Source organism: Pinus tabuliformis, chromosome 3_2, assembly GCF_031772625.1.
Source record: "Pinus tabuliformis cultivar Carrire ecotype Pingquan chromosome 3_2, CPIR1, whole genome shotgun sequence".
Classification (NCBI taxonomy): domain Eukaryota; kingdom Viridiplantae; phylum Streptophyta; class Pinopsida; order Pinales; family Pinaceae; genus Pinus; species Pinus tabuliformis.
In genome coordinates, this window is record NC_142302.1 from 1,157,918,528 (window position 1) to 1,157,932,330 (window position 13,803).

Genomic DNA, 13,803 nt, shown 5'->3' on the forward strand with positions numbered 1-13,803 from the left:
TGCCAAAAATTAGGTCTGTAATGACTTTCACAAGCATGCCTATTTTTATGCTACCCCCGAGAATAAAGATGCTCTTGCATGACCTCAAAAACTTGTGCCTTTATTTATTTCTATGGGCATTGCCTTTGTGAAGTCTAATGGGGATTATGGCTTGCAATTGTTGCAACAACTGAACAAGTATTATTAAGTCCACCATTCAATATGTAAATGCTAAAATGTGAAGTGGACAACATTGTATGCTTCTTTAAGTTATAATTCATGGTGTTAAGGGCTAAATACATTGCCTTAAAGAGCCTGGGCTTACTCTTGTTTTTTGTTTTTCAACTTAACAGTGCATGAATCTCACTGCAGTTATTGAGCGTTGTGCTGTAATGGAAAGGCATGTGGAAGACTCACTTGCATTTCTTCCTATCATAGAAAATGCATATAAAAATAGTTTCCCAACAATGGAAAGTGTCAAATTGAAGTTGGTGGACTTATGGTACTAAGTATATAATGAGACATTCATTTCATGAATGTTAAGAGTCTATGAGTACTTTGTAGAGGAAAGTGGTAAATATCAAATATCATCACCTGTGGCCTGTATTATATTATGAGGGATTGGGGGTGAAGGAAAGGGGTTCTGTTATGGTAACTTGGTGATAATTAATGATTAATATATATTGTTAAAAATTATTGAAAGATGAGTAAGTAGTGTAGTTAAGGTAGAAGAGATAAAATCGAACCTAGATTCCCTGTTGGACGGTTTGGTAGTTTAGGACCAACTCTTTGTAGAGCTTGTTAGACTCACATATTTTGGATTCACATTTTGGGAATAGTGCACATTTTCTTTCGGGTTTTGTAGGAAATTTAGTTGTTTATGGATTTGGAGAGGGGTTGGTGATTCAGTAGTACATGCTAATTGTGCATGGAGAATTAGTTAATGGACAATTTACATGTATCCAAACTTTAGATAATGTACTTTTAAGTTTCTTCTTTTCTGCTTGCACTAATATCCATTTTAATTTGCAAGCATTGTTCATTTAAAATAATCTAGCCTCCATTTTGTGCAAGTTTGATAGTTTGATGAGTTTGATATACCTGTTTCAAGTCCATAAACTATTTCTCATGCTTAGATACATGACACATCAAAAAATTAGCAAGATTCTCAGATCATAATGTTCATATTACTAGTGAAATTATTTTGTGTGTTACTTCAAATTCTTTGATTTATTGCGATAGAAAAATACAAACATCTGACCTATGTTATGACTCCAATTCATGGTGATGATGGGATAATCACACACATTATAGGAATTTGTTGTTCACTTAAGAAAATGTTGACTTGAGTCCTATTCCATTACCCTTTTACAAGGAGGCATCTACTAGATGTGAAAATTGGTCATTGTCTGATCCATTCCTATACAGGCCAGATGCAATTGGACAAGGACATTTCTATCATGAAATCTGTGGGATTTTCTAGCTGAGTGATGAGGTTCTAGCACATTTTTTTTTGTGATTGACACCCAGAGATGTTGAGATGTTGCATTTGTTGGATCAGTTTGCAAGCATCTTTATCAGTTAACAAAAATGAGGATCCATATTATTTTAAATGACTTAACCAAATTCAAATATCTCATGTTGCATAAAGATACATAATTAACTCATTTAACCAATAAAAAGATATATAGTAAATTTGATAGCAAAAACATAAAAATCACTCTTCACCGCTTCACAAGGACAATATATTGGTTGGTCATGCCTTTAAGCTTCTGCGATCTAATAACTCATTTTTAAATATGGAGGGATTACATTTTCAATTCATATTACAATTTAATTATGGCATATATTTATGTAATTTTTATTTAATGAGTATCAATCCATAAATGTCATTTAGAAAAAAACATAATTTAAAAAAAAAACATTGCATCATTCCCCAAAAAAATAAATCGCTGCTAATGGAATACAAGTTGAATTTATAGGATTCAATATTAAAAAATGGCAAAGTCAATACTCAACAAGATATTATAAAAACCATTTTAAAGTTTCCAAATAGATTGAATCACTGAAACAATGAAATCCTAGTCAAAATGGGAAAGGGAAACAGAGAGTGCACCAACTGGATAACATGAGAGATGGAAATGAAGGCTGACATGGGTGGGATGTGGGTGGTTGAATGTGTTGATCTACATGTGCGAATTTTGAAAAATGGGAGAGGGAAACAAAGAGTGCACCAACTGGATAACACAAGAGATGGAAATGAAGGCCAACATAGGTGGGATGTGGGAGGTTGAATGTGTTGATCTGTATGCTCAAATTTTGCTAGAGTACAAACTTGATAATCTCAGATGGCTACTTTTATAAAGGACTTTTTTTAGCAGGCCTTGATTATATTCAATATAACAACAATACTTTGTCCCTTTAAAGTTGTATTTTTTTTTTTATCATGGAAACTAAAATATAACTTTTTTGTATTAAAGTTGTATTTTTTTTTTCAATTATGGAAACTAAAATACAATGGTTTTTTTCAATTTAACACTCTTATAGAATCTTATCGGCATCTCTTTGCACCTTTTGAGTAAATGGCTAGTTTACTAGTCTAGAAAAAATTGTCTTGCGCTATGTTGCCTTTGGTTTTGCGAAACTAAAACATAGGTGCCCATATGTCTCACTTTAATGTGGGCCTAATGGTTAAGAGCATGTGTTTCCTCCTAAAAGATCACAGGTTCAAAACCAAAGGGGGGTATAGTATGTATGCCTTCGTAGAATTAGCAGTTAAATTGCTATGCGGAAGTGGGTCCCTTGTCCCACAAACAAGGGGATCTCATACACCAATTTGGTGTCTATCTTGGTTGTAACCTTAAAATTGGATAATAATAATAACTATTATTTTATGTTATGTTATGTTTACCCATTATGAATGCATGCCTAATATTCTTGTCATACATCATTTATTTTAGCTTTTCGTAAAGGATTTTAGCAAGATGATTGTCATTGGTGGCAACTGATTACACCCTGGTTACTAGTTCGTCGTATCAGGTGTGATTGTTCCTTTCAACATAGTTTCTTTAGCCATCAATTCTGCCTATGTTTATTGTTTATGAAATGTTATGTGATTTTTTATTAATGTAGGGTTTTCTACGTGGTAATTTATGTAGAAATTCTCTAATTCTCTACTAATATTGCTCCTCGGAGACCATGTAGAAAATCTGACTATAGGTTAACCCGGTAATGCAATATAAATCAAAGCAGAATACTATAACCTACTTCTACTATCGATTTGCAGAAGCTTAAAGATCGAGCTGAACAATATAACCAGAAGAAGAAGAATCAATGCACAATACACATGAAAATACTTTGGTGAAAGCCTCAACTAAAAACCCCACTATTTGTATTATCATACAAGGTGGAAATACATAGGAATTATATAAAGCCTTAGCTCTCACATCTATCCATCTCTCAGTACAACCCTCACAGATGCTCATAGGAAATCCTAGCTTCTCACAAGCCTTCCTCTCTGCCCTCCAAGCTCTTATTTCCTTGCATTGTTCCTCTTGGATGATTCTCACCTCACCAAGTGGAACACTGCTCTCACACACTGTCAGAACTGCACAATCCTCAAGGAATTATTCCTTCTTCATGCATGAGTTTTCTTTATAGGAAAACACATGCAACTGATAGTACATTGTCCTTGTCTTTAATATCAACTGGGTCTTTCTCTGAATAGACATGCATGAGTTTCTAATGAGGGAATCTTCAGTTAACTGGAGTACACTTGTTGAGTGCATGCATGCATCAACTAACTGTTAACTCTCTATTAGTTCCTCAAATAGTTTGGAACTAATTTAACTGGACTTAACTCAGTAAACTAAGTTAACTAATTACAACTCAAATATAACTCAATCTTATCTCCATAATTTAAGGAATAACTCTTAAATGACTTCATAAATACTTCTAACTTGAATTTCTCCAACTAATTAAGTCAAAATAGCTTACTTAATTATTTCCAAGTAGCTGTTAAGACTAAATTCAATTTTAATTCACAATTTAATTCAAGGACAAATTAAATTGGCATATTCTTGTTGCCACATTTCAACACTCCCTCTCAACAAGAAAGGGATTATCTGCCACCCCGATCCTGTCTCTATGGAACTCGAATTTACACTTTGACAATTCCTTTGTCAAAATGTCAACATCTTTCTCCTCTGTCAAAATATACTGCAACAACATGATCCTCCCATCATCAGCAGCTTGCTTTACCTTGTAAAGCCAACAGAAACTCACAACTGACTTGTTCTCCAATCTCAGAACCATGTCCCAAACACTGTTACGAACTATGGAGTTATACTCCTCCACCATATCATCAACCTAAATCGGTTGTTGCATTGCTTCCTCAAAGAAATATGGCTCAGTCTTAACACATTCCCTAGTAAGGGCCATGTATCCAGTGTGCCTCTCAGGTGACCTCCTTTGTCTGCTCTGAGAAGATGGTGCTCCCACATTCTCTCTCACATCCTGCAACAATCTGTTGGCTTCTCTTGTGCACTTCCGTCCATCTCTAGAAGACTTTGCTTGAGTGGATGTCTCCACTCCTAGAACCTATGCATGCATCTGCTCCGCATCAGTCTGAGGATCCTCCTCCTTAGGAACTAACAGTTCCTCCATAGCTTGTAGTTGGAGCTCCCTCTCAAGGGAAACTCACATGGCCTTCTACTCATCAAAATTGAGATCTCTGCAAACCACTGTCCTCCGACTGGTAGGAAAGTACACCCGATAGTTGTGAGGTTTATTAGTGTACCCCACAACTATCCGCAACTCTGCTATCGACTCAAGCTTCTTCCGTGCATCCTTTGTCACATGTAAATATACTGATGAGCCAAAGATCCTGAAGTGACCCACATCTGGTCTCTTACTAGAGAAAGCTTCCTCTGGTGTCTTCATCCCAAGTATGCGATGCAGTCTTCCTTTCTGCAAATAGACTGTTGTGTTGCATGCCTCAACCCACAAGTGAAGTGGTAGGCCTTGGTCATGTAGCATTTCCCATGCTACCCCTACAATAGTTATGTTCTTCCTATCGACCACCCCATTCTGCTGGGGGTTATGAGGTGTCGTCAACTGCCGTTTAATTCCTTCCGCTGCATAGAAGTAATTAAACTCTTGAGAGACATATTCTCCACCGTTGTTGCTTCTCAAGGCCTTGATCTTATTCCCTGACTCTTTCTTGACCAAAGATTTGAACTCACAAAACTTTGAGAAGGTTTGCTCCTTATTTTGCATGAAATAAATCCAGCATTTACGAGAAAAATCATCAATGAAAATCACATAATACCTTTGCTTCCCTGTGGATGTCGTCGAGAATGGTCCATACACATTAGTATGAACTCACTCTAAGATAGCCTTTACTCGATTGTCTCGATCATGAAAGGAAGACTTGGTGTACTTTCCCAAGGTACAACCTTTGCATGTGTTAACTTTCTCAAGTTTAACTTTGGGAAGTCCTGTAGATATTTGTTGCATTATCTTCAAAGCCCCATGATGCAAATGGCCAAACCGCCTGTGCCACAACTCACCAATGTTTTGGCTTTGCACCAATTCAAATTTCGTACTCAATGTTGCACAATTATCTACCTCTAGCTTATAGAGATTCTTCACATGAATCCCTATCCTCTTGGTCTGACCCGTGGCTATGTGTCTTAGGAAAACCTTTCCTTTACTGAAGAAAACATTGTAGCCTTTGTCCTCCAACATCGTGACCGATACCAAGTTCTTCTTCAGTCCAGGCACATACTTCACATCTATCAAGGTGATAGGAGCTCCATGCTCCCTCTGAAAAGAAACTGTACCCACTCTTGAAACACTATACCTTCCATCGTCACCCATCTCTATGCGCATCTTGAGCTCTTTATCCTCCAAGGTACTGAATAAACTTTTATCACCAATCATGTGGAATGAGGATCCACTATCAAGATACCAGACACAACCCATCATCGATGACACCATGCATGCGATGAGGGTAAAGTCCATTTCGAACTGAGAGGCTAATGCCTCACCTTCCGATCCTTCCGAGGATCCCTTCTTGGACTTCTTTGATGGGAAATTAGTCGCATAATGTCCCATCTCGTGATAATTAAAGCATCTCACTTTAGACTTGTCACTCTTCTTCCCTCCATGAGAAGAATTCGATTTGGAATGGGAAGCCTTCCCCTTCCCTTTCCTTGCCTTACTTGCTAAGGCCAAATTTTCTTCATCATCATCCTTGGATGAAGAACCATCTCGTGTGCTCCTCTTGATCTCCTACTGCATGAGATCCAACCATAGTCATTCCCAATTTGGCAGTTTCTCCCTTCCATTCACAGAGTCTTGGTAGCTATTCCAGCTCTTTGGAAGGCCAAGGAGAGAGAGGCTCACCATATCATTATCGACAGTAGTTATCCCACACTACCAATCTCATCTCTACAAGTGGTGAGCTTGTTTAGATATGTGGAAATAGTATCATCCTTCTCCATCTTGATTCTTCGAAGCTTATCCTTGAGCGCCAATTTCCTCTAGTTGCTACTATTCTGGTATAGGTCCTTCAATGTCTTCCACATTGAAAATGGAGTATCCTTCCCACGGACACTCGAGACAATACGGTCTTGAACTCCCTCAAGGACGATCCATCTCGCCTTCACCACAAACTTCTTCCACTCAGCCAATTCTTGTGCATTAGTTGAAGCTGGCTTTGGGATTTCTAGATCAATGAAATCCTTCAAGCCATTATCTTCTCATACCTCCTCCATTCTATCTTTCCATGCTATGTAATTCAGGCTACCTTCCAAGGCATACTCGAGTCTCAAGCCATAGAACACCACTGGCAAACCTTGAAGTATGATAAGAATTCGATTTTCACCTGCAACCTCGAACTTCAAACTTCGAATTCTCTTCTCAGTATAATGTTCACAGCTCTGATAAACTTGGCTCCAATACCATGTAGAAATTCTCTAATTCTCTACAAATCTCGCTACTCTGAGACCATGTAGAAAATATGATGGTAGGTTAACCTAATAATGCAATATAAATCATAGAATACTATAACCTACTTCTACCGTAAATTTGCAGAAGCTTAAAGATTGAGCTGAACAATATAACCAGAAGAAGAAGAATCAATGCACAATACACATGAAAATACTTTTGGGAAAGCCTCAGCTAAAAACCGCGCTATCTGTATTAGAATACAAGGTGGAAATACATAGGAATTATACAAAGCCTTAGCTCTCACAACTATCCAGCTCTCAGTACAATCCTCACAGATGCTCACAAGCAATCCTGGCTTCTCACAAGCCTTCCTCTCTACCCTCCAAGCTCCTATTTCCTTGCGCTATTCCTCTGGGATGTTTCTCACCTCACCAAGTGGAACACTGCTCTCACACACTATCAGAACGACACAATCCTCAAGGAATTTTTCCTTCTGCATGCATGAGTTTTCTTTATAGGAAAACACATGCAACTGATAGTACATTATCCTTGTCTTTAATCTCAACTCAGTCTTTATCTGAATAGACATGAATGAGTTTCTGATGAGGGAATATTTAGTTAACTGGAGTACACTTGTTGAGTGCATGAATGCATCAAGTGACTATTAACTCTCTATTAGTTCCTCAAATAGTTTGGAACTAATTTAAATGGACTTAACTTAGTTTAACTTAACTCAGTAAACTAAGTTAACTAATTACAACTCAAATATAACTCAATCTTATCTCCTTAATTTAAGGCTTATCTCCTTAATTTAAGGGATAACTCTTGCATGACTTCAGAAAGACTTCTAACTTGAATTTCTCCAACTAATTAAGTCAAAATAACTTAATTAATTATTTCCAAGTAGATGTTAAGACTAAATTCAATTTTAATTCACAATTTAGTTCAAGGACAAATTAAATTGGAATATTCTTGTTGCCACATTTCAACAATTTATTGAGATATGTCATCTGTTTAGTATTTGTTGTTGTTCTTTATTTATTCTATAAATGTCCTATACCCCTTGAAAGTTCTTTGTTTTCTGCAGTGGCAGTTCCTCCTCAAGTAGTTGCCTCAGATAATGATCCAAATAATACAACTATGCATTCCTCTATTTTTGTTTCTCTTTGCATGCTTTCATTTCTTCAAGGAATTTGTTACTTTATATTCTTATTCTATTTTCCTTTTGGACAGATATTTGTGGGTGGCTTAGACCCAACTGTGACAGATGAAATGTTGAGATCATTATTTGGCCAGTTTGGAGAACTTGTGCATGTCAAAATACGAGTGGGAAAATGTTGTGAATTTGTCCAGTTTAGTAACAGGTATTGCTTATGAAGATTTTTAAGCACCTATTGCACACTTTCTTGTATAGTATATTTCAACATGTCAAGCTACAATGCAAAGCATTAGAATGTAGCTTTTTACTCTTCATTTTCTCGACATGCATAAGCTTGCCACTTCATGTAGAATCTGAAATTTTACAAACCAATGTTGGTTCAAATTTTAATAGTTTAATTTATGTATTGTTTTTTACAAAATCATTCCATTTACAGGACTTCTGCAAAGGAAGCATTGCAAATTCCACATGATATAGTTCTTGGTCAGCAAGCCATTCATCTTTCTTGGGGACAAAGTCCTGCAAACAAACAAGTAAGTGTTTTTAATGGTACATTTGTTGTTTAAGTGATTATTCTTGATGTCAGTTCATATGATGGATTTATATTGTTGTAGTTGTAGACTATTGGGTGGGTACAACACCAACAACCAGATCCAAATCAATGGAATGGAGCTTATTATGGTTACGGACAAGGATATGATGCAGGTTATGGCTATGCACCACAACCTCAGGATCCCAATATGTACAGTTATGCCCCTTATGCATATGGAAATTACCAACAACAGGTAAATTAGTCTAGAGAATTTCCACTTGGCAAATAGGAAGCTATATTTGTCCTATATTCATTGTGCAAATTACAACAAAGTCTCTCTTTCTAAGCTAGTGTATTTCTTCATTTTGGTAGTTCAAAACTCTTAAATTATATTAGCTGGGACTAGTAATAGAAGTAGTTCAATATTTTAGTTTACTTATCTATCATGTTAGGGCCTAAATCTACCTCAGGCCGAGAAAGGTAGGATCTAGGGTAACATCAAACCACGCTTAACTTGGTAGCTAGCCCTACCAGGTCGCAAGAGGGCTCTCTCCTTGTCAATCTCAGAAAATATGGCCAATAAAGCTTGAGATGACTGATGTAATGACTGATTTTAGGCTAGGTATGTGTACGGAGGTGTTTGATTGAATTTAATGATGTTTTGTTGGCTCAAATGTGAAAGGCAAATTTGTGTCTGGGGAATGAGGCTCAGTTTTGCAGAGATCTCAATGGGGCAAGGTAGGCAAGTGATTTGGTACTTCAAATTGAGTGAGATGGAGATATTTTTACAGGTGAGGAGTTGAAAAGGACATGAAAAACTCAGGGATCCTTTTCAAACAGCTGAAAACATAGATAACTAAACAAACCCTAGGTAGAGCACTGCACTTTCAATGTATTCTACCTTTATCCTCGTTTGATTTAGTTAAGATGAAAGCAAAGAGAGATAATGACATACATAAACACATGTAAACTTACAATTACAGAAGGAAACACAATACCAAATCAATATGCCATAGGAATCCCGTAAAGTGCTGCAAACCCAGGTCTATTCCTTAGCCAAATTGCTGAAAATGAGTATACAATGAAGCTCCAAGCTTTCCCAAAAGTCCAACCTTTCTCAATGACTGAAAAACTACTAGATATAGGCATCAAACAACTCATGCTAGGCTTTAGGGGTCGAGCTCATGATTTTAGGAGCTGTTTCAACAAGATCTAAACTAAGAACTAAAAAGAAGGCAGTGAAACAACTTGCCTCTAAAAACTAGGAAACTGATTCATTAAGTTGCAAACTAACTTTTGATGGATGAATCTACCTCTATAAGTGAAAATTTAGCATAATTACATCAAAATCCATCATGTCACATTAAATTACATCATGAGTTTGAAAATTAGAAGGAGAAAAGTCAAACTGTGAAGAAACTAGGCAAAAAACAGAGATTTTGGCCAAAAATGAGCAAATTTCCTCCAATGCGTCACGTTGATTTCCCTATGCGTAGCACCTTTTTACAGCTTATTTTGGAGGTCTCCCTGGTGTCCAAATTTGCTCCAAGTGGGCTTGTTCGAAAGGTTTACCTGTCTACTTTCCCGAACAAGTGGAATTTTTGAATTTTTCCTCCATTTGTCCCTCCAAAACTGAGTTCTCCCAACACTGCTTCCTATGTGTCCAAAAAGGGGCAGAAAAGTCATTTTTGAGGTGTTTTTGACATTTTTGGAAGCTCAAAACCTATCAAAATTTCTTGGCCATTTGTGGGCATGCATATTTTTTCATGAAAAATCCATAAATGCTGATTTTTCCTCAAAAGTAGGTCCCTAGCAAAAGCGTGTGCCAGGTGGAGTGGCGCAGCAGGCAGAAAAACCTGTTTTTTAGGCCAAAATTTTCAAAATTGCAAAAAGTGTCCCAAATTTCTTGAAATTTGGGTTGAGTTTCTTTCATCAAGTGCTGTGTTGGGCCAAGGAAGCCTCAGCCAAGATCTAAAGTCTATCTTTCTCTTTTCGCTTCCTCGATGCCTTCTTCAACTTAGCCTTCAAAATCCTAATTCTTGCTTTGCACACCATGTTTCTTGCCAAGTAGTGGTATGCCATGTTCCTCAACATGTTTTTCTCGTTGTTGGCCTTCTCCAGCATCTTCTCCAAGTGCAAGTTTGTTCTCTCAAGCCAAGATTCCTGGTCATGTTCAATCTCTTGCTCATACCCATGATCACTGTCTCTTTCCATTGTTTTCCTTTGGTTTTGAAAAATGTGGTTGTATATGGATTGTTTTGTCGATAACAGTGTGACAATATGGTGGAGGAATGAAATGGGTAAATTGTATGGAAGAGAGTGTAAAAATGTATATGTGAACAGAGTTTAGGGATGGGAGTAAGAGTTTAGGGATGTGAGTAGGGTTTAGGGATATGGATAGGGTTTGGGGAGTGTAGAGTTTGGGAAATTATATGTGGAGAATGGGATTAAGGGGAAAATGTATGAGGGGAGTGGGATTAAGGGGATAGGGTATACAACCATTAGTGCAATGAAGAAAACTAGGGTTTCACCCTAGAAGCTAGGGTTTTAGGGTTTTGGGGATAGGGGAGTAGGATGAGTGGAAATGAGAGGAGGAATGGGAAATGAAACTAGTGAAATGTAGTGAAGGGGATGTGAAAGTGGTAGAGGGGAATAAGACAGAAAAAAATGGCAATTTTGCAAACCCTAGGCAGATTTTCAATGAAACTGTGCAAGGAGCTAGGGTTTTAATATTTCCCTATTAAATCACCAAGAGGACTGAGACAAACTCATGCATTGAGCATATTGGAGTGTGAACTTACTTGGGAAATGAGGAATTTACAATTTTGGGAGCTTTGGTGGAAGATTTGAATGGGTTTCAGGCTTTGTAGCCTAATGCGGCGCGCTGCCCCAATGTGTAGCGCCAGTTATAAAATTACACTGTAAACCACTTCCCAATGCATAGCGCCTTTTTGCAGACAACTTTTGGAGGCTTTCCCTGTGTCCAAATTGGGTGTGAGATAGCTCATTGGAAATCTTATAGAGTCTACTTTCCAACCCAACTTTAATGTATCACTATGGAGTTCATTTGCCCTATCAAAAGTCAAATCTCCCAAGACTGGTCAAAATGTGGAAAATGAGGTTACCTAAAGGTAGAGTGCTATTGCAGTCAACTTTTGAAGATCTTCCTCAACCCAAAATTGAGCTCATGATAGCTCATTGGAAATATCTTTGTGTCTAGGTATCATTTGACTCATCAAGAAAGTCATTTGGCCAACCAAGCTAGGAGAAATCTTGATTTTCCCAAGGTCACTTCAGAGGTGCATCAATTCTCCTGAGGCAACTGTATTTTTGAAATTTCTCTAAAACCATGACACCTGTTTAAAATGTGAAGGGGGTTTTTCTTACTTGGCCTATTGTGGAAAAACACCTCTCTCAGTTTTCCCAAATTCATATTTACTTGCTCAAAAACATCATTGGAGTAAAACGTATCCCGATGTGTGGAAAAGGGGATTTGTCGAAATGAAGTGAAATGAAGGGGATAAGGTGCTTCTAAATTCTTGAGAAAATTTTGGGAAGTAGGGAGGGATGTTAGGAAGCATGGGAAAGTGGAATTTCAAATATTGAGTGAGGGGAAGGGGTCCAAAAGGGAAAAACACAGGTCTAGCCTAGAAAATTGTCAAATTGTAGCAAGAAACTAGGGTTTGTGCGAAAATGAGGAATTTGAGGGATATCAGTGATGGGAAGTGTTTAATAAGGTACATTAAGGATAGGGGAAGATGTATGAACATCAGGATACAAGTTTTTCTGATGATTTGACCATCCAAGAGAAATTACCTTCAAAACCCTAGGAGAGGGAAATGAACCTTACCTAGGCATAATTGAAGCATGAACAAGGTGTAAAATGACCCATTGGAACCTAACATGATGATGAAAACCCTATGAATGATGGTACACTTAGTTGATAAGTGACATGGACCGACATTTGGACAACTTTGACAGGAGTAAAAGCAAACCCTGTACCTAATACCTAGTGACCAAATTTTGCTTGAAGACTCACTGAAATGACAAAATTTGACCTGTACACCTTAAAATCACTTTGTAAGAGCATGTTTGATCACTGGAGGAAGGCTGCAAAGACTGACACTAACATTGGCTCCAATGGGGATGGTAGCTCCTTGGAGGTGCCAAGAACAACAAATCTCTGGGAAGCAGACCAGTGCCTCATCCATTGGGCAATGGAGTCAAAAACTCAAGTTGAAATGCATGACTGAAAACTGACGACTTCACGACACAAATTGACTCTCACTCAACTAAAAACTGACTCGATACTTAAACACAACCTACAAACTAGAAAATATGCTCAAAATGGAGCTTATTCAATACAACCTACTCTAGTTGTTCCATTCATCACCTGATCAAGTGAAATGAAACAACCAATGCAACCAAGTAAGTATTCCAACTACTGTTTGAATTCTACATAAGTTCTCGCTTATGAACAATAAGAGAGAACTACTGAAAGGTAACTCCCATGAAAACTTGTGAACAAATCTGTTGAATACTATGGATTCTCTATCCGCCTCCAAAAACACTGCATAAGAATCACGAAATTCATGCACACTGGGACTTAGCTCATCCAATGGATTACTTCTCTTCTCTTCATACCATGAATGCAAACTTTGATCTAAGCTTTGTGATGAGACTCCTGCTAAAAATGATGGATTCTCTATCCGCCTCCAAAAACACTGCATAAGGATCTCCAAATTCATGCACACTAGGACTTAGCTCATCCAATGGATTACTCCTCTTCTCTTCATACCATGAATGCAAACTTTGATCTGAGCTTTGTGACGAGACTCCTATTGAAAATGACAAAGAAACCAGCTACCGGATCAAGTTTGTATCAGTACATGTTTCAGGCTCACATGTAGTCAGTGGAGATGGACTTTGACTGTAGACATCATCCAACACATCAGCTATTGGATCGTGAAAAACATGAAAATACTACTGCAACCCATTTTCTATTGGTTCTAATGAGATTACATGATTTCCTACAGGCTGCTCATCCTTTACTGAAAATGTATTATGCAAATTTTCCTTCAAAAACTGAAATGATTCAAAACATAAAGGTACGAAATCATCTTGCATCATCTGATCATATGTTCCAGCTTCCAAGTCTTTATTTGCAACTTGACAATCA

At 37.5% G+C, this 13,803-nt stretch overlaps 1 pseudogene; it reads left to right on the top strand.

Annotated features, from left to right (window-relative positions):
- Nucleotides 1-8,886, top strand: part of LOC149184837 (polyadenylate-binding protein RBP45-like) — an 87,409-nt pseudogene extending 78,523 nt beyond the window's left edge.
- Nucleotides 8,887-13,803: the final 4,917 nt, after the last annotated feature.